This window comes from Danio rerio, chromosome 22 (assembly GCF_049306965.1).
Source record: "Danio rerio strain Tuebingen ecotype United States chromosome 22, GRCz12tu, whole genome shotgun sequence".
Lineage (NCBI taxonomy): Eukaryota > Metazoa > Chordata > Actinopteri > Cypriniformes > Danionidae > Danio > Danio rerio.
The window spans coordinates 39,620,001-39,642,131 of record NC_133197.1 but is presented as its reverse complement, the minus strand read 5'-3'; the positions used below and the strand labels follow the sequence as shown (position 1 = coordinate 39,642,131).

The window sequence follows — 22,131 nt, the reverse complement described above, 5'->3', positions numbered from 1 at the left end:
AGCCGGCAAGCGCAAAAGGGAACAGCGTCACACCGCCCCGTAGCGTTCGCTTAAAAAAAATAAAATGCAGCCATACGTACCTCCCGGGATCAGGCTGGAATTCCATAAACAAAATTGTCCGTAGTATGTGTGTGTGTGTGAATGAGTGTGTATGGGTGTTTCCCAGTACTGGGTTGCAGCTGAAAGTGCATCCCATTGCATAAAACATGCTGAAATAGTTGGCGGTTCATTCCGCTGTGTCCCCTGATAACTAACGAACTAAGCTGAAGAAAAATGAACGAATAATCTAAAAACTAGGTGGATGTAAACATAGCTGTGTTCTCACATCCTTCAAGTCTTTCGCACACGCGCTCTATCCCGAAGCGTTTCGACACAAGTGCAGAATAAAGCAGCCCGGCGCTCTGTTTGTTCCCGCTTCTTCTCCCGTCTGCCACAGCCTGTAATTATCTACAGCTGAAAACAAGTGCGTGCTGAAATGCCCATCGGGCCATAGAAACGGAATTATAGCCCGCGTCGCTTTCCTTTCTCCGCGCAGAGAATGCCTCTTTTTGTGGCGCAGAATGTGTGTTTAGTTGAGTTTGAACTGTTTTGGCGAGGAGGGGGCTCTCGGCAGGCCAGGCGCACGTCTTTGTTAAACGTCTTGATGATGGAAAATTGATCAGAGGTTCAATATATGGTCTCCCTCAGCCTATTGTCTAGGCGAATTGCACACGGTGAAGGGCCACAGGCAGGTTGCTATTAATATGACAGCCTACTCCATATCCAGCTATAATTTCTAATGAAATAGCTAATCTCCATTATTTTGATCCAGGCGGGCGATAGCGCAGAAGAAAGGAGAGAGAAAAGCCTTTTCTCCGGCGCCTTTTTCCGTACAGGAGAAATGGCAGAGCGATCATTTTTGTCAAGTTTTTTCTTTTGACGCCGGGCGAAATGCTTGTGGATTGCCACAGTTTAAAAAGGCAGCCAGATAAAGCCATTCAGTGCGCTGAATGCAGACGCCATCTGCTTTTCTCTCTCTTCTATTTCCTCCTTTTTCAATCCTTGTAATCAAATTTGAGCAAAATCAAACGGAGGGTGTGTGTGTGTGTGTGTGTGGAGGGGGGGGTTTCAATGAAAGTACCTTTTGTCGGGCTGAAACGAGCAAGTAATTTACAAACTGCCCTTCCTTTGTGTGGGAGGCTAAAGGAAAAAAGAAATCAGTAGCTTTTAAAGCTAGGCCTCGCTGCGACTCCGCAGATAATGAAAGCCGTCTTGTGTTGTGGGCTACAGAGCATTTCAAAGGCAGGCCTGACTCAGGGTTACGCTGCTAAAAAACCTGCGTGTGTTTGTTTTGTGGGGAGAGCAGATCCAGTCTTCATCGCAGTACCGCCGAGGAAGGAGGACGTCCGCTTTCTGCTCTTGTCGGGAATCTAAGAAGGGACCATACTTCCCTTACGGAGGAGCTGCCGATGGTTCATTTCTTCATGCACAGGCAGCCAGAAGGTGAGTCTCTTGGGATTGCTTGACTCCTGTCTTGACTCGTCTGCGGCAAAATGTAAATGAGTTTGTTTGTTGTTGTTGTGTTGTTGTGTGCATGCTGGATTGGCGTGCGCTCACTTGGCTGTAGAGGGCAGAGCGGGTAACCTCTTACTTCAAGGGCTTTTACCACAGTCTGCTCAATATGTTGATCATTTGACCCAAATTAGCATAATTACGGGATCGCAGTGGTGCTAATTAGGATAGATGTCTTCTTTGGGGAGATCGGTCACGAACGAGACAGTGTTAGAAAGTTGGTTGAAATCACAGTTAGTTTGGTGAATTGTGCGCTTGTATTGGTGGTTTTGCTTTCGACATAATTTCCTGCTCAAGTTTTTCTTGTTGCATTAAACAAATCATCTCTTATAGTAGAGGTTATTATATATTTATTATGTATGTGCCTTCTTTAACAGGCACTGATCAATGCTTATTGCATATTGACAATGGATTTTTAATGAGCTTTTCTTGTTGCATTGAATTATTTGGAATTGGGAGTAGAGTTTTGATGAGATTTCAGTACTTTAATGCATAAGATCAGTCAATTTCTAAACTGTAATTAACGTTGTTCTAGAATAAATGATCTCTAATTGTAGTGTATTGCATTTTGATTACATAACCTTTTTCAGAGGGCACTGAACTGTGCCTAATGCATATGGTCACTAAATCTGTACTGTCAGTCTTTCTTGTTGCATTGAAGATGTAATCTTTGCTAGTAGTGTTTATTACATATTTATGACACATTTGTAACCCTTTATCAGATGAAGAACCGCTTATAGTAACTTCACTGATATTGATTGCAATGTAGTTCTGCAATTTTTATATTTTTTGCAGTATAAAAGTTCAGATGACGTGTAATAACCCTTGTTATACTCTAGGGCTTTCCAACGAGCATTTCAACGTGTGCTCTATAAAGGGTAAAACAGCACCAAACAACGTTCAATGCATATGGTGATTCACGATTGATCAGGTGAACTATATATAGTAACTTTGCTGAACTGATTACAAAAAAGTGAATTTTTTAAATTAATATTTAAGTCCAAAACATTAAATAGTCATTATTTACGTTTTTTCTTGTTTTATGCTGAACAAATTGGAGTAGTGTTTCTAACATATTTCTAACATATCATCATTAATGCTTGATCAGGTGACACATATATAGGAACTTCACTGATTTTGAAGACAAAAAAGTAAAAAAAAAGTCATTGTTAAATTTTTGTTGCATCGAACAAATAATTCTTCAGAGTAGTGTTTATTACACATTTATTACATCTTTAACCTTTTATCAAATTAACCTTATATAGTCATTTCAATGATATTAATTACATTTTTTCAAAGTCAAGAATGTTTAGAAGTTTTTCTTGTTACATCGAACAAATCACAGTAGTGTTTATTACATATTTATGACACATTTGTAACTCTTTATCAGATGAAGAACCGCTTATAGTAACTGCACTGATGTTGATTACAGTGTAATTTTCTTATTTTTATATTTTTTGCAGTATAAAAGTTCAGAAGTCGTGTAATAACCCTCATTACTCCAGGGTTTTCCAACGAACCTTTCAACGTGTGTCCTATAAAGGGTAAAACAGCACCGAACAGCGTTCAATGCATATGGTCACTGAATTCCTCCTTAGTCATATGCTTTTCTTGTTTATTGAACAAATAATATCTTGGAGTAGTAATTATTAAATGTTTACTATCTTACATCTTTAACCCTTTATCAGGTGAACCATAAGGTAACTTCACTGATATTGATTACAGTTGTTTTTTAAGTCAAAAAAGTTAAATAGTTATCATTTAAGCTTTTCTTTTTGCATCGAACTAATCATCTTTCACAGTAGTGTTTATTACATATCATTAACCCTTTATTAGGTGAACCATACATAGTAACTTCACTCATACGGATTACAATAATTTAATTTCATTTTCTTGTCGGCTTATTCCCTATAATAATTCGGGGTCGCAACCGCGGAATGAACCGCCAACTTATCCAGCAAGTTTTTACGCAGCGGATGCCCTTCCAGCCGCAACCCATCTCTGGGAAACATCCACACACACATTCACTCATACACTATGCACAATTTAGCCTACCCAATTCACCTGTACCGCATGTCTTTGGACTGTGGGGGAAACCGGAGAACTCGGAGGAAACCCACACGAACGCAGGGAGAACATGCTAACTCCACACAGAAACGGCAACTAAGCCGAGGCTCGAACCAGCAACCCAGCGACCTTCTTGCTGTGAGATGACAGCACTACCTACTGTGGCACTGCCTCGCCCCTGATTACAATAATTTTAGTTAAAAATTTTGTTAATATAAAAGTTAAAACTTTAATAAGTTATTATTTACATTTTTTTTGTAATTTGTTGAACAAATTGGAGTAGTGTTTATAAGATGTCATTAACGCTTGATCAGGTGAACCATATATAGGAACTTCACTGATATTGATTACAATTGTTTATAGTCAAAAATGTAAAGTTTTCTTGTTGTATCAAACAAATCATCTTTTTGCAGTACTGTTTATTGCAGTGTTCATTGTTCAACCGGCGTTTGTTGACTAACAATAACCAAATGCCGAGCGAGACGCATGCTTTCAGTTTATACTAGAACGTGCATGCCCAGAGTGCGCGAATGGTCACATGATATATGTTTTTGGTGGCGTAGTGTGGACGGAGATATGTTCAGAAACGCTAGTGTGGACGCGGATCGTTTTTGATCTAAAACGCCGTTTTAAAACTAAAACGCACTAGTGTAAACGGGGCCATGGACACAGCAATGTAAATAAGCACAGGACAAACAGGCAAACATTAAACACTGACAGGACAGACAAGACTGTCAGGTCAGGACCATGACAGTTACCCACTAGATAAGTTCATAAAAAGTCTTTTAAATAACCTTCAAAAACACTCCAGGGGGTTTTCCTACAGTAAAAGTATCTCAATAAGTGCCCTACACAGAATAAAACGCCACCGAACAATGCTTAATGCACAGGCTCACTGAATTATAATCAAAGTTTGTGAATTAGAATCAAATCATCTTTGTGAGAAGTGCTTATTACATATTTATAGCACATCATCTTTAAATGGCAGCCAACAATGCTCTCATACCTGATGTATTGATTTAGCCAAAGTTTTCTTTTCTCTCACACACTTTTTATTCTAATTAGCCAAGTTTGAAAGCAGTTAACAATAGTCTAAACTGCGGGATATTCAGATGAGTCGGGCTATTGAAATGTCAAGATTTGCACTGGAACAAATAAAGAGCGTGCAGGAAATGCAATCTGAGTCTGAAAGGAATATTAAATAAGTGGACTTTCTACCGCCACCCAAGCGTGAGCACCCATGGGAGAGGCGTTCAGTCAGGCGGAGTGCATCATTTACTGCACACAATGCATTGGCGTGCGCATCAGAGAAGGAATTATGCAACTTGTGTTGATGGGGGATTATAATGCATGGGCTTTATCCATTTGAGAAGTGCGCTCACATGCTGGGGTAAATACAACAAAACAGACGCGCGCATAAATGATGCTGGGTTGCTGTAATCCACACTGTAAAAATGGTCTGTTAATTAACTGTGTTTTGGGTTTATTTACGGTTGTGAGTTGCATTATGGGATGTTGATCTCTGCTCTGTTGAATTCTGATTGTGAGAATTCAACTCTACACTTTAACAAAGTGACTTATAGTGACATTTTATTCATTCATTTATTTTCTTTTCAGCGTAGTCCCTTTATTATTCCGGGGTCGCCACAGTGGAATGAACCGCCAACTTATCTAGCAAATGTTTTACGCAGCGGATGCCCTTCCAGCCGCCACCCATCTCCGAGAAAGATTCACACACACTCATTCACACTCATACACTACGGACACTTTACCCTACCCAGTTCATCTGTACCGCATGTATGTATTTGTACTGTGGGGAAACCGGAGCACTCGGGGGAAACCCACGCGAACGCAGGGAGAACATGCAAACTCCACACAGAAACGCCAACTGACCCAGCCATGGCTCGAACCAGCGACCTTCTTGCTGTGAGGCACCAGCACTACCTATTGTGCCACCGTGTCGCCAGCTTCTTTTTGATAAAACAAATTAAATATGCACTTAATAAATAATACTGCTAATAATAATAACTAGTGCTGTCAAAATTAGTGCGTTAACGCATGCGATTAATTTGAAATATTTAACACGTAAAAAAATTAACGCAATTCGCGTATTTACATTATTTTTTTTCCCCTGTTGTGGCCGACGTGTGTTAAACATGCAAAGAAATATGGATAAGACCTAGAAAGCACTTTTTGAAGGCGAGTTTCAGTATAAAACAATTAATGTGGCATTACCAGGCTCTCCAGCGTTTCCTCCAGAGTTTCATACAATTTCGGGTGTTTCATTTTTAGCTTTCGACTTTTGTTTTAATGGAATTTGATGCCGCATGGCGAACGGAAAGAAAAACCTCCTCATTTCATGACTCGGTGGTCCTTTAAGGTAATCAAAAATCGCTGCTTACATGGTCGACTCTTAATCAGAGTATTATCTTAATCATATTAAAATCAGAGTATTAGTGTCCATGTAGATGAAGTGCCAGATGAAGTCGCGAGCCGTCAAAGACAGCACATTCCTCTGCCTTTCAGCATGAGAACTCCAATGTTTTATTAAGTGCCCCTGATCTCAGCTCACATCATTCAAAAGAAAAGATCCATATTGTCCCTCAATAATGTCAACAGACTGGACTGCTTTAGCAACTGCCTGGATGTAAAGGAGGACTAAGAAAAATTGTTTCTGCTTTATAATTAATGTTCTCAACTACCAAAAATACAACTTTACAATGAGTGCAATTGTTTGTATTCAATACTTTATTATTATTATAATTTTCCATTTTCCATATCTGCATTGCCTGTATTTTGGCATTTTTTGCAGTCCACTTAAAATCCAACGTGGAAATCAATGTTTTCTTTATAGGCATTGATTGTTTTAAAATTCAAATGGCATTAACAGCCTGTGTTTTTATTTCTGTAATAAATATGGCTGTCAGGCCAGGATCTCGATGGTTTATTGTGGGTATGTTGTTTACATGAAGAAATCTGTGTTACAAGTTAAACACAAATTCTAATTACCATTATATTTTGAATTTTTTTCCCAGAGATGGGTTGCGGATGGAAGGGCATCCGCTGCGTAAAAACTTGCTGGATAAGTTGGCGGTTCATTCCGCTGTGGCGACCCCGAATTAATAAAGGGACTAAGCCGACAAGAAAATGAATGAATGAATGAATGAATTTAAATAGTCTTGCGTTTACATGAATTATACATTTGATTAGCCAAAATTACAAGTTTCAGTCTTTGAAATGTGATTAATCTCAATTCATTTTCAAAAAAAGTGTGATTACTTAGTTAATTTTTTAAAATCGATTGACAGCGCTAATAAAAACATTATACAAAAGCAAGATGTTATGAATGAACTAAAAAAAGCCTCCCGAGATGAAGAAGGCATAAAAGCAGTGGTGTTCATATTTATGTAGAAAATAGTATTTTTTTAATATTTTATTCCTTTAATTGTTTTCATTCATTTGTAAAGATATTTGCGTATTGCTGTACATCCTGCGTGTTTTAAGCAATGTGTAAGCGAGGCGCACAACTAACGCGCTCTGCGCTGGACTTTAGATTTGCTTTTAGCTGGTCTATTGCGCACTCTAATTTAGTTCCTCAAAATAGCAACGCTCCAACAATGCGCCTTAACATGCCTCCTTTTTAGACCAGCACACCCATGAGTCCACAAAGTGACGCAAATAGATGTACTATTTAAACAACGTGGCGGGTAACGGGAAAATTAAGGTTGTGTTGGTCTGAAAATAACAACACGTCGGTGAAACACATCTTGCGCATTATTGCGCCGGATATATGATAGGAGCCTATGAGTGTGTGTGTGTGTGTGAACTTGAAAGTTTATGGGTGTTTCCCAGTACTGCATGGCAGCTAGAAGGGCATCCGCTGTGTAAAACATATGTTGGATAAGTTGGCAGTTCATTCCACTGTGGTGTCATCTGATGATTAAAGGAACTAAGCAGAAGGAAAACGAATGAATGAGGAATAATATATATAGTATATAGCACAACTACCGTAGACTTACGTTGTCTAAAGTAAAGAAGACAACACAGGCCTATTCTGAAAACGTAGTCCCGCGGACGTTTCTGGAGACTGCGAATGATGTAGCTGGAGGTACGTATGGTTGCATTTAATTTTTTAAGCGTATGCTACAGGGCGGTATGACGCCGTTCCTTTTGGCGCTTACCAGCTGACCGCTGTGGAGGGTTTCCCGCCGCAACCAGTCCAGTTAGCTCGTCGTGTACATCGGCGGTCTTGAGACGCAGAGAGGAGCTCACCACAACCACGACAGGGTTTTGAGTCCCGGGAAGAGCGGTTCCAGAAATCAGGCAAGGCAAAAACAGAATCCAAAAAATAGGTAAACAACAGGGTGAGAGTGTGGTAAAATCTGAAAACGTGGTAAAAATCAGACGAACGGCTTTTTTTTTTTCTGGACGGCTTTTGTAAATCGTTGGCTGTGTTATAAGCGGGCAGGCGGGTCGATCTGTAAAATTGGTTGGGTTTAGGGAAGGAGGAGGAGTGTGGGTCGGCTGATTGGCCGGTCGCCCAGTCAATCATTTAGTCGTTCGACAGCGGCCTCTGGTGGGTTCATGTGAGAACAGCATCTGCGCGAACAGCACTCGCGAGTAATTGTAATTGTATTCGTTATAATTAGACTTGATATAAACAGTCTGCAGAAACACTTTGACTGACATTCTCTGACATTCTAGTGTCATCAGAGGGAATGCCCCGCCCTCTCATGACCTCATTAGCATAGGATGTCAGTCTTGTTTTTGAATCTGCCACTATGCTGACAAACAGGTGTTTGTAGCTCCGCCCCTTTCTGTAATGAGCACATTTGCATTTAAGGCGACAGTCACCAAAACGCCAGTTTCAGAGACTTAGAAAACATTATATGTGGGGTATTTTGAGCTGAAACTTTACAAAGGGATTTGTTTTATCCTAAAAAGGGCCACAATAGGTCTCATTTAAGTAGACATTCTCCATACGTGAATAATCAGCGCACTAATAAAAGCTGATAAATTGAGTGGCGTTCTCTAATATGTGTAATCATGCGTCACCCGATGGTGTTTTGCGCTACAATCTTTCTCAATTAAGTGTCATGAACGGATTCCCCCTCAGGGGCCCCAAAACCATTGGCTTAATGGGCCACTGGAGCATTTTGTGTTTGTGTGTGTGTGTGTGTGTGTGTGTGTGGAGAGGATGGGCGTCACTGACCGACAATTACAGCTCAATGAGCCGCGGCCGTCAACTTATGCTGATTTACACACACTCTGGGCTATAAGACTGCGATACACCCGTGGACCCCGGACACTTTACACTGATCCTGGAGCTCTTTGAAGAGAGGATAGAGTAATACTGGGCTAATTATGCTCATTATATTGGGTCATTTGGAGTCATTTTAATTTGCAGTAGTGCTTTAGAGTACTGCTATATTATAATGTAGCGCACACTAAATGAGATTTACATTTAATGCAGTGATAATGTGTGATTTGGCACTATTTAATCCTCATACTGCAGCCCTTAAAGGGTTGTTCAGTTCATGCAAAAACTCACCCTTGTTCAAAACTAGAGCTGGGCAATATGGCAAAAAAATAAATAAATCACGATAATTTTAAATTAATCAGTTTATCAGTTTACCATAGTAAAAACTAAAATTACTACAGTATTTATTTCAGTTTATCAGTTTACCATAGTAAAAACTAAAGTAACTACAGTATTAATTACAGTTTATCAGTTTACCATAGTAAAAACTAAAGTAACTACAATATTAATTACAGCTTATCAGTTTACCATAGTAAAAACTGAAGTAACTACAGTATTAATTACAGCTTATCAGTTTACCATAGTAAAAACTAAAATTACTACAGTATTTATTACAGTTAATCAGTTTACCATAGTCAAAACTGAAGTAACTACAGTATTTATTACAGCTTATCAGTTTACCATAGTAAAAACTAAAATTACTACAGTATTTATTACAGTTAATCAGTTTACCGTAGTAAAAACTAAAGTAACTACAGTATTAATTACAGCTTATCAGTTTACCATAGTAAAAACTAAAGTAACTACAGTATTTATTACAGCTTATCAGATTACCATAGTAAAAACTAAACTAACTACAGTATTTATTACAGCTTATCAGTTTACCATAGTAAAAACTAAAGTTACTACAGTATTTATTACAGCTTATCAGTTTTCTATAGTAAAAACTGAAGTAACTACATTATTATTTACAGTATATCAGTTTACCATAGTAAAAACTGAAGTAACTACATTATTATTTACAGTATATCAGTTTACCATAGTAAAAACTAAAGTAACTACAGTATTTATAGCAGTTAATCAGTTTACCATAGTAAAAACTAAAGTTACTACAGTATTTATTTCAGCTTATCAGTTTACCATAGTAAAAACTAAAGTTACTACAGTATTTATTACAGCTTATCAGTTTACCATAGTAAAAACTAAAGTTACTACAGTATTTATTACAGTTTATCAGTTTACGATAGTAAAAACTGAAGTAACTACATTATTATTTACAATATATCAGTTTACCATAGTAAAAACTAAAGTTACTACAGTATTTATTTCAGCTTATCAGTTTACCATAGTAAAAACTAAAGTAACTACAGTATTTATTACAGCTTATCGGTTTACCATAGTAAAAACTGACGTTACTACAGTATTTATTACAGTGTTTTATCTAAAGCTAGGTCTAAAACCTTCGTGACTGAAGCATCATCATCAGTTCAATAAATGCAGGTTTCAGCCCAAATGCACCAATCGACCCACAATGCTTTGCAGGAGCAATCAGCGCGAGTGTCTGTGCCGATTAGCCTTAAATACGCTGAACACTGATGTGGGGCTAATCTCAGGCCACTTTGTCTCTCGCAGAGCTCTCTGGGCAAGCGTTCTCCAGCACCTACGTGCCTTAAAACCAGAAATTAAAACGATTTATAGACAAACCCCAGCAAAGAGGACGCTAACCCTATATTTAAGCCCAGAACTAGCGCTTCCACCTGGAAAAGCTGTAATTAATAGGGCCGAAGAGCCTCACCTCTCCGTAATCTCCGAATGTAAATGAGGGCTTTAGCGCTGACACGGCGGAATTATTAGCTTCTCAGGTTGGACTGATATAGGAGCGCTGATCGCGAGCAGTTAGCTGGTTTATGCGTAGGCTAATGCATGCTAGGTTTTGCTACGGCGGCTTAGCACTAAATTGACTGATGCTAGCAGTTCAAATGGATCTGCCTCGGCACCAGAATTTGGCCTGTTTGAGTTTTTCTAGCTGTGATTTTTCATTAGCTCTCCGCGAAATTAGATTTTGACCAAGTTTGCTGCGGCTAAGCAGCGCGGCATTGCTAAAATTACAAACAGCTGTGTGACTGACCCCGAGATGCACTGAAGTCTGCAAATGCACTTTCAAGGGAGGAAGTGTAGGCATTAAGATGAGAGCACGGAGTGTATAGGAAAGCTGTTCGGTTTCTCTTAATGCAGCCGAGGTTTTTTTTTCAGTGGGAGATGAGTGGTGTGAAATACGCCCTGGTTGCTTTTTCTTTAAAGATGACCTATTATGTGCCTTTTTACAAGATGTAAAACAAGAGTGTGTGTGTGAAGTTTCAGCTCAAAACACCACACAGATAATGCTCTCTGAATGCTTCTCTGAAACTGACCCTTTCAGACTTTGCTCCTATTTATTTAATTTTTATTAGTTCCCAGGGTCTGCAGGTTGCAGCACGTGTTTTTTCGGCGCCCATGCGTCGCTTAATGCCTAGTTCACACTAGAGGATTTTAAGCCTGATTTGAGCCCGATTTGGAAGTTAACGAGCTCGCCGACAGATCGGGCTGTGATCGGGAAGAAATCTGCGGGTGCTCGGCGCTCGCCGCTCTTTAGCCCCTTTCACACAGTGATACCGGTAAATATCCGGAACATTTACGGAAAAACTTTACCGGTATATTCAAAAAAGTGCTGTTCACACAGGCGAGGACGTTACGGAAATTTTCCGGAAAAGAGCATTCACACATCCATTCCAAAATACCGGTAAATTCTGACATCATTCACCACAAATGAGCTTTAAACGGCTGCGCTTGTGTTTGTAAACCTTTGACTACATTACAAACTCTGTGGATGATCAATATTGTGAACAACTTTCGCAGGATCACTTTCTCATGTCGAGATGTTCATAATATGTGCGTGTGCAGGCGCTCACAGGCTGTTTCACAGGCACACGCAAAGCTTGAAGGTAAACAAACAACGGCTTATCATAAGCATCTCATCGATGATTATTTACACAGTTGGCATTAAGAAGAACATATAAACGTGATCTGACTAACTTCTAGCAGCTAAATGTGTCTGGAAAAATATTCAAAGGCTTTTATTCTCACAAACCGCGCGGACGTAAATGCGTCTGACTGTTGTGATTGGCTAAAGCAGACGTCTCACGTCAGCACGTTCTAGACGTGCACGCGCTTATTACGGGAATCTTCCTTCTGCATTCACACAGCGCAGCATTCCGGCAAATTGCCGGTAATGTTACAACTTCTCTTTCCGGAAAATAGCCAGAACGAATTTACCGGTATTTTCAAAAAGGACCTGTTCACACATACAAAAGGAAAGGTCTGTATGTGTGAAAGGGGCTTTTATGTGTGAACTACTGAGCAACGCATCAACGAGGCTCGCTGGCGCGTCGCCGACACCTCGCAGACGGAAATCCAACATTCAGCATGCTAAATATTCCAGAGCAGTCGGCCGACTCAACCCCACGTGTGGTCAGATGTAGTGACGAGCTGCAGCCAATGAGAGAGCAGATCAGAATGAGCTGAATGCCTGTGTGTTCAGGAGCTCAGCAGAAACATCTGTGATTGGTCAGAATGGGCATCGGTGCACTGGCTTCATTCTGTGTTAGCACAGACATGAGAGGAGGATATATTAACAGTGGAGCTAGAACTCTGTAACTATTAGAATTACCATACTGCTCATTCTGACCGTTCTCATGTAAAACACCATACTGTCACAACATATTTACATTCAAAGCTATTATTGAGATATTAAAATTAAGCTTTGAATGTCTGGCATCATATTTAATGACACCATTACCCTAAAAATATCATCTTTTTTTGGTAATACAGCCTATAAATATGTAGTTAAGATACTAAAACACTTAAAGGTCTTGGCTTTCATTTTCACTTTCAAACAGGAGCTATTTCACAGCACAGAATCTGCTGTTTTGAAAGATATCTGAAGTAAATTGATGTTTTTGCCATCAGAAAGTTTTGTTTATGTTAGCAGGAAGTTGCCAGGCAAGAAAATGCACACACATTTAAAGTCACAGTGAAAAGTATCAGACATGCATGCAGTCATTTTGACCAATATGGTAATTTAAGGCAGAAATGCTCAGTTCTTTACTGTTTTGTAATAAAAAAAATAACAATGTCAGAAAGAAATACACTGATGGTTAGAAAGCGGCAGGGTGTTATAAATATGTTAGTTTTATTTCAAAGAGTTATAAAATTACAAAAATTAAAAACTCTTTGTATATCTATCCACTCAAACCTTGCAGATGAGAGATTAATCCGCTCATAAATCAGCTGATTGACGATGTTTTTAAATGCTTTCTCCAAAGCTTGAAACGCTGTCAGTGATGTAATCAGCACACAAGCAGCCAATAGTGTTCAGCTTTTTCTGATGACTCCTCCCTCAACATTTCATTGGCTGTGGTTTGGTAGCTTGAATGAGCTGATGGGGAATGAGTTGTTGTCAGATCATGTAGTGTGTGACCCCCCTCTTGTGGATCGTTCACGGAGTGTTGCGTAGTGTGAATACCACAGAGATTAAAAGACACAAAGTCAAGTCATGTAGTGTGAACAGCACAGCGATCTGCTGATATTTAAAATCCTGTAGTGTGAACTAGGCTTAAGCAGCAGTGCCATGATAGTTTCAGCGCTGGGTGTATTTTTGCAGCGCTGCGCACGCTCAATTAAAGTGACAGTGCATTGATAATGACCAAAACACATTGGGCCTATCATACACCCGGCGCAATGGGGTGCAAGGCGCGATGCAATTGTTGTTTGCTAGTTTCAGCTCGGCGCAAGAGTAGTTTTGACGTTTTGCGCCACGCTGTTTCAAGAGTTCCCACTTAGATATGCTTAGCATTTATAGCAGGTTTGGCATGCTGTCCCGGGAGAGAACCCTGAGCTCAGAGAAATTTGAGCCCAGGGTAGAGATCTGCACGGGACTAACTTTTGAATCCCGCTCTGCCTGCTCCCGCCTGGTTTTAGCCCGAACCCGACTGCTCCCGCCTATATTTAGCATTTGTTGTCCCGCTGCCCGCCCCGCCCTGTTTTTTACCCACCACGCCCGATCCCGCTAAAGACCGGGGGGAGAACAAAACCGAAAACCACCCAGCTATACAGAGTCCAGACAGCCTATAACAAGCTGTCTGTATAAACACACACACACACACACACACACACACAGCAACAAACAAGCTAAGCAGCATCACGCTGTCTCGTTCACACACATACATACACATGCTCACTCGCTCGGGAGTCGGGAGCGATATTGCTAGACGCTCCCGTCCAAAATTAAACCAGTTACCGACTGCTCCCGCGCTTTATTCGGACATTTATTCCCGCGCTGCAGAAATCTGGTCGGGACCTCTAGCCCAGGGCTGCTGTCCGGTCAATAAGCATATCAGGAAATCCGAGATCAGTGCAGATGAGGGAAGCAAGAACGAGGAGCAAGCGAGCTCACAGCAAGAAGGTCGCTGGTTCAAGCCTCGGCTTGGTCAGTTGGCATTTCTGTGTGGAGTTTGCATGTTCTCCCAGTGTTGGCGTGGGTTTTCCCTGGGCTCTCCAGTGTTCCTCCACAGTCCAAACACACGAGTAGGTGAATTGATTAACTAAATTGGCCATAGTGTATGGGTGTTTCCCAGTACTGGGTTGCAGCTACAAGGGGATCTGCTTCGTAAAACAGGGTGTTTCCCAGTACTGGGTTGCAGCTAGATGGGCATCTGCTTCGTAAAACATATGCTGGAGTGTTTATATCCCAGTGTACGGTCCAGATGCTGTGTTTGCTCAGTGGTGTGTGTTTTTGCGTGGATGTGTGTGTCTTGTCCTTCTTCAAAGGACTATAAACATATCTACCAACACATACACACATTCATAGCCTTACTGCACAAAACATTCATTACACACCAGAGGTCACGTGCATGATTAATAACAAACAAAAATGGCTGTCGTTTTCTGACAGAAATGGTGAAGTAATGGAGTTTTGGGAGCGTTTTTAAGACTGCACTTTACACCATTATCAGACATCAAGCGGAGAGACAAACATCTGATCCGCCGCAGTGCGTTTCTGCTGCCAGTTGTTAAATAATAATGCTGATTATAGATTATTACAGGTTGAGTTCTGATGGGATAATGGTCTGTCAGAGGACGACAAACACAGAAAGCAGAGCCATGAACCAGACGCGCCATGAAATGTCGAAATATTGGACACTTTGCACTCAGAGGGTTTTGATTTCTCAACCTTTACTGTAATCGGACCTAGACAGAGAAAAAAGACGAGCAAGTGAAATGTGTTTATGTGACGTTTTATGCAGAAAAACTAAATAACAGCACATTTAAAATGGACAAACTGCTCTGGCTGTGACATTTAGAGTGTAATGGCTTGAAGATCTTACTGAAAACAACAAATAGAAAACGCAGCGATATAAAATGAATAAGCATGAATAAAATATGTAATTGGTTGATTTAAAAATAAATAAATGAATGAAAATCAATAAATAAATAAATACAAATAAAATAAATAAGTTTAAACTAAAATTAAATCTAATATGAAACAAATAAAAAATAATAAAATGAAATAAATAAATAATTAATAAATAAATAAACTGAAATAAATAAAAAGATGAAATAAACTGAAATAAAATAAACTGAAATAAATAAATAAGATAAAAATAAAAAATAAATAAGATTAAATAAATAAATAAGAAAACTAAATAAACAAATAAGATGAAAATAAATATTTAAAATAAACTGAAATAAATAAATGAGATGAAAATAAATAAATAAAATAAACAGAAATAAATACATGAGATGAAAATAAATAAATAAAATAAACAGAAATAAATAAATAAGATGAAATAAATGAACCAGATGAAGTAAATAAATAAAATAAGTAAATGAATAAAAAAAATAAATAAATAAGTTAATCAAATAAAAAATAAATAAAAATAAATAAAAAGATGAAATAAAATAATCTAAATAAATAAATAAATTAGATAAAATAATTCAACAAAATAAATAAATAAGATGAAATAAATAAATAAAAAAAAATAGGATGAAATAAATGAATAAATAAGATCAAATAAATAAATAAATAAGATGAAATAAATAAAATAAAAATAAATGAGATGAAATAAAAAAATAATGAGATAATAATAAATAAATAAATAAATAAATAATAAATAAAATAAATTATTAAATAAGATGAAATAAAAATAAATAAATAAATAAGATGAATTAAATAGATAAGATGAAATAAATAAATAAAAATAAATAAATAAGATAAAATAAATGAAAAAAAATAAAATAAATAAATAAGATGAAATAAATAAATAGAATGAAATCAATCAATAAAAATAAGATGAAATAAAAAAATAAATTAGGTGAAATAAATGAAAAAACATAAATATAAAAACAAAAATAGAGTGAAATTAAATCGAGAAATTACCATGCATAAAAAAATAAGTGACTGAATTAAAAATTAAAAATTAAAATTAAAATTATTTAAAAAATTTATTTAAAAAATCTATGACTCAAATTATGAAAATAATAAATAAATATTAAATTAATGAATAAAACATAAAAAAAAACAAAAGAAAACAAAAATACAGTAAAATAAAATAGAGAAATGATCTTGAATAAATTTATAGTAGGGTAGTTTAAAAATAAATAAATAAGCTTAAAATAATTAATAAAAAATCATAAATAAAAACTATTAATAAAGTAAATTAAATTAATTCTTTAATAAAAAATGATCAAAGCTTATTAAATAAATAAAGAAAATAATAAATAGAATTAAATGAATGAATGAAATATAAAAAAAACTTAAAATACAGTGAAATAAATAGAGATATTACCATGAATAAAATATGTAATTGGCTGATTTTAAAATAATTAAAATTTAATAAAAAGAAATAATAAATAAACCATAATAAAGTGGAAACTATTACAACATCAAAAAACAAACGTATACATTCATATTGAACATGTCTCTCTCTCTCTCTCTCTCCCTCTGTGAGTGTCATAATAATCTGCTTTTAATGCATATACACTAGAGAGTGGATATGGAGTCCACTCAAACTCACTGTTGTTCCTCCTCAAGGGTAATTTGCTGTGCGCATGTGTGCGTGTGTGTGTGTGTGTGTGAGCACTCATGGCCTCCACAACACACACACATAATTGCACATCTTTCCCCAATTAATGTCAAGCCTCTATCAGCGTGTGCTTGAAATGAAAGGCTCAGCGATCGATCTGTAAATGGACTGCAGAAATAATCACCAAACGCTCAATTTCCAGATGAAGCGTCTCTGCTGCCAGCTCACATTAACACGCACACATCTGCAGAAAAACAACACTGCTTTTATCCTGATCAAAAATGCATTATTTGTGGATTTATGACACGTTTATTGTGGTCAGATTTGCTAAAAATGTCTGTTTTTACACCGATAACGGTTTGTGGGTGTTAAGTAAATTTAGAAATCACTACTTTGTTTTTTTATTTGCGTTTTCCATACTGTCCCATCAATATATATATACAAATCTGCATTATTAATCAGATTGTAAGAATAAACAGTATTTTATGGCGACCCTGTGGCGCAGTAGGTAGTGCTGTCACCTCACAGCAAGAAGGTTGCTGGTTCGAGCCTCAGCTGGGTCAGTTGACGTTTCTGTGTGGAGTTTGAATGTTCTCCCTGCGTTTGAGTGGGTTTCCTCTAGATGCATGCGGTGCAGGTGAATTGGGTAAGCTAAATTGTCCGTAGTGTATGTGTGTGGATGAGTGTGTATGGGTTTCCCAGAGATGGGTTGCAGGTCGAAGGGCATCCTTTGCGTAAAAACGTGCTGGATAAGTTGTCGGTTCATTCCGCTGTGGCGACCCTGGATTAATAAAGGGACTAAGCCGAAAATAAAATGATCAATAAAAAAATAAGATGAAATAAAAAAATAAATAAGGTAAAATAAATGAATAAACATAAATATAAAAACAAAAATTATCATTTATTAAAAAATAAATAAATATATAAATAAAATTTCTTTAAAAATCTATGACTCAAATTATTAAAATAATAAATAAATATTAAATTAACGAATTAAACATTAAAAACAAAAGAAAACAAAAATACAGTGAAATAAAATAGAGAAATTATCTTGAATAAATTTATAATAGGGTAGTATAAAAATAAATAAATAAGCTTAAAATAATTAATAAAAAATTATAAATAAAAACTATTAACAAAGTAAATTAAATTAATAAGTTAATAAAAATTATCAAAGCTTATTAAGTAAATAAAGAAAATAATAAATAGATTTAAATAAATGAATGAAATATAAAAAACCTAAAATACAGTGAAATACCATGAATAAAATATGTAATTGGCTGATTTAAAAATAATTAAAAGACCCTGGATTAATAAAGGGACTAAGACGAAAATAAAATGAACAGTATTTTATTTTTTGTAGGATCTGCTTATAAACAAACAAACAAACAAACAAACCAAGAAAATCAATAAAATAATATATTTTTCATACAATCATCTTATGCACCTGTGACATTTGTAAATATAATAAAACATAAATATAAATTAATATAGTAAATAAATACAAATACATGTAAATATTAATAAAAACAAGTGGATAATAATCAGATACAATAATCAACTTAGTATTTTGAATGTTTTCTTTCTGCTTGCCATGTTGTAAAAAATCCCCCCCTCTAAAACAATGTGCAGGAAAACTATTATCCTTCAATAAATCTTGTAAGCTTTTTCATTTAAATAATTAGAAAAAACAAACAAACAAACAGACACAAAGACATGATGACAGAAGGTTTTTAGTATCTTGGTGTGTTTCTTGTTTCCCTCACATTGATGTTTTGTGTGTTCAGTCTCTTAATCCTCCTGAATTTCACATGCTGTGCGTCTGATACTGAGTCAGATGAAGAAAAGCTCCAGCATCAGGGTTTGCTCAGTCTTTGTTAATGAAGCGGGTAATTAGCTGTAGTGTTGTGCATTAGTATGCAGGCAGTGCCCCCTACAGTATACACTACACATACTCCTCTACTGTACACATACACAACATCCTCAAGTGCTCTGTTAAAGCTGATTATCGACTTTACTTGCATGACGTTGTGACTGGGAAATTTAGGTTAATTTAAGTGAAATTATATAATTATGTACATTATAAGGCCTCATGTTCATTCATTTTCTTGTCGGCTTAGTCCCTTTATTAATCCGGGGTCGCCACAGCGGAATGAACCGCCAACTTATCCAGCCAGTTTTTACGCAGCGGATGCCCTTCCAGCCGCAACCCATCTCTGGGAAAGGCCTCATGTTTACTCACTAATTTTAAGTGAAGTCAACTAATTGCTTTAAAATGAACAGGGTTACTCACTTTTTAAAGTAAAGTCAAGTCAACTAATCGCTTTAAAAGCTACAAGGCTGGTTTTTGATTATGTGTCGAGTGACCGGCATGACTAAGTCACCTGCCTTGTGCGTAGTCGTGCATTTATACTTCTGCGTGCTGTTTGTTTTGCTCTGCAATAACACTTCTGAAGCACTAGTTGGCAGTAGATTCATGTCTTGAGTTTCTTCACGGGTGTTTTGTTCGTTCTTATCGCTTCCTTAATGTACATGTTGCTCAAACTCGCTCATTCAGAGGCATGAACTGGCAGACGTGCAACAACTTTAATCATAAGGTAAACACAAAACATCTGTAGCTCTCTTTGGGACTCGACACTTGTAAACACTAGCTTCATGGGGCTCGCAGCTCTCAGCAAGGCCCACACTCAGCACAGCTTTTAAGCTGACCAATCACAGAGCTTGTGTTACACGATGTGTCTGTGCAACTGCACGTAGGCTGCGTCGGACCATACATGTGCGCTGGATGCAGAAGTATAAATCACACTGCAAAAAATGCTCTTCTTACATAGATTTTTTGTCTTGTTTCTTGTCCAAATATCAAAAAAACTCTTAAATCGAGCAGAATTTTCTAGACAAGCAAAACATATTGTCTTGTTTTAAAAAATAATGTGCCAAAATTAAGTGAGTTTTTCCTTAAAACAACTTAAATAATCTGCCAATGGCGTAAGCAAAATAATCTAATGTCATGGTTTGCTTACCCCATTGGCAGATTATTGCTTGTTTTAAGGAAAAACTATTGTCATATTAAAGTAAAATAAAAGTAATATTGGCACATTATATCTTAAAACAAGACATTCTGTTTTGCTTGCCTGGAAAAGCTTCTTGATATAAGAATTTTTAGATATTTGGATTAGAAACAAGACAAAAAATTTAAGTAAGAAAAGCATTTTTTGCAATGCAGCCTTTACTCACTTAAGTAAAAGCACGTAATCTTTTTAAAAGCAACATGTTTACTCTCTTATTTTAAAGGGCACATAGTTTACCCCTTTTTTTAAGATGTAATATTATTATTGTGGTTCTTCTGAGTGTGCCAGTTTAGGTTCAGTTCAAAACACAGTTCAGATTTTGTTATTATAATGCGTTATAATGTGTCATGTTGAGGGTGTGCACACAGCTCGCTGTTTTAGGGGCGTGTTGCTTCACATGAAAATTAGTTTCAACTTCCCGCCCAACGTAACAAGGGGGCGGAGCTAAGAGCTCCTTTGCTTTGTGTATGGCAACAGACAGGCAGACAGAGAGAAGCAACATGAGTGAGAGGACCAGCATTCAGCAGTACATGTGCGACTCGGACACAGACCAAGCAGAGAGTACACAATCATCAGTGTCTTTGTTTTACAGCCAACTGTGTGCTAGTTGTATGATGGGGCCCAAAGAGTTTACTAATTTTTGGGTAGTCAACTAATTGCTTTAAGACCAACAGGTTTACTCACCTTTTCGAGCAAATCTAAATAATTGTTTTTGAATAATTGTAAGCCACATGTCAATAGAAAGTGCATGGAAAAAGATTAAATATAAATAATGAAGTTCATCCTCAGACTTTTTTTTATTTTTAGATAATGTTTTATGTCTGACTTGACTTCTAATTGATCATTTGGAAAAGTTCCATTAAGATTAGAGTTTGAATTAACCTTTTTTTATGACAGTTAAGCACTTACACTACCTGACAAAAGTCTTGATGTTGATCCCAGTTGAAAGAGCAGCAAATAATAACCTGACTTCTAGATGATCATTTGGAAAAAAGTGGCAGAAGGTGGATTTCTCTGATGAATCATCTGTTGATCTGCATCCCAATCATCACCAATACAGCAGAAGACCTACTGGAACCAGCATGGAGCCAAGATTCTCACAGAAATCAGTCAAGTTTGGTGAAGGAGAAATCATGGTTTGGGGTTACATTCAGTATGTTGGTGTGCGAGAGATCTGCAACAGCCTGAGGTATCAAGACATTTGTGCAGCCCATTACATTACAAACCACAGGAGAGGGACAATTCTCCAGCAGGATAGCGCTCCTCATACTTCAGCCTTCACATCAAAGCTCCTGAAAGCAACTTGTGCTCCAGGATTGGCCAGCCCAGTCACCAGACATGAACATTATTGAGCATGTCTGGTGTAAGATGAAGGAGGAGGCGTTGAAGATGAACACAAAGAGTCTTGATGAACTCTGGGAGTCCTGCTGAAGGCTTTCTTCTTCATTCCAGATGACTTTATTAATCAGTGATGTGAGTCGTGTCAGAGATGTATGGATGCAGTCCTCCAAGCTCATGATGGAGTCAGACACAATATTCATTCTGTCTCCACTGCAGCAGGACTTTATATTCTATACTGGACATTATTTCTGATCAGTGATGAGACTTTAAGCAAAGTCAGAGCTTACTGTCCTAATGAAAACATTAAAAATCAAGGCATTATCATATTTTATATTGGTATAAAATAAGCGTCTTCTAGAGGCCTTTGCCTTTCATATAAGACACTTCTGATAACAAATGATCAACTAGAAGTCAAGTCATTATTTGCTGTTCCTAAAACCTGGATAGGCTACAAGAATTTAGTCAGATAGTGTACATATTTGTTCCATTTTAATTTTCTATAAAACTATTATTAAACATTATATTGTTTTTTATTATTAAATTGTTTAAGAATGTATAAAAATAATAACAACATATAATAATAATAATAATAATAATAAAAATAATAATAACACAATAATTAATCCATTATACTTTTATATTTATTATCCATCATTACATATTATAATGAAGTATTTATGTTCAATTTGTTTGAATTTTAGCAGACTTATATTGCAGTGGAAAA

The 22,131-nt window shown here is 37.0% G+C and overlaps 1 long non-coding RNA gene across 8 annotated transcripts in view; it reads left to right on the top strand.

Moving 5' to 3' along the window:
• Window positions 1-22,131, top strand: part of sox2ot (SOX2 overlapping transcript) — a 258,951-nt gene that overhangs the window by 20,640 nt on the left and 216,180 nt on the right. For 4 of the 8 annotated variants that reach the window (XR_002456526.3, XR_002456525.3, XR_012397970.1 and 1 more), the window contains one exon: window positions 1,346-1,482. The exons of 2 other annotated variants lie outside the window; for them this stretch is intronic. This is a non-coding gene — a long non-coding RNA (SOX2 overlapping transcript). Of the gene's footprint in view, window positions 1-1,234; window positions 1,483-22,131 lie in introns of those variants that run through there. 2 more of the 8 variants (XR_012397969.1, XR_012397968.1) reach the window with 1 other exon arrangement.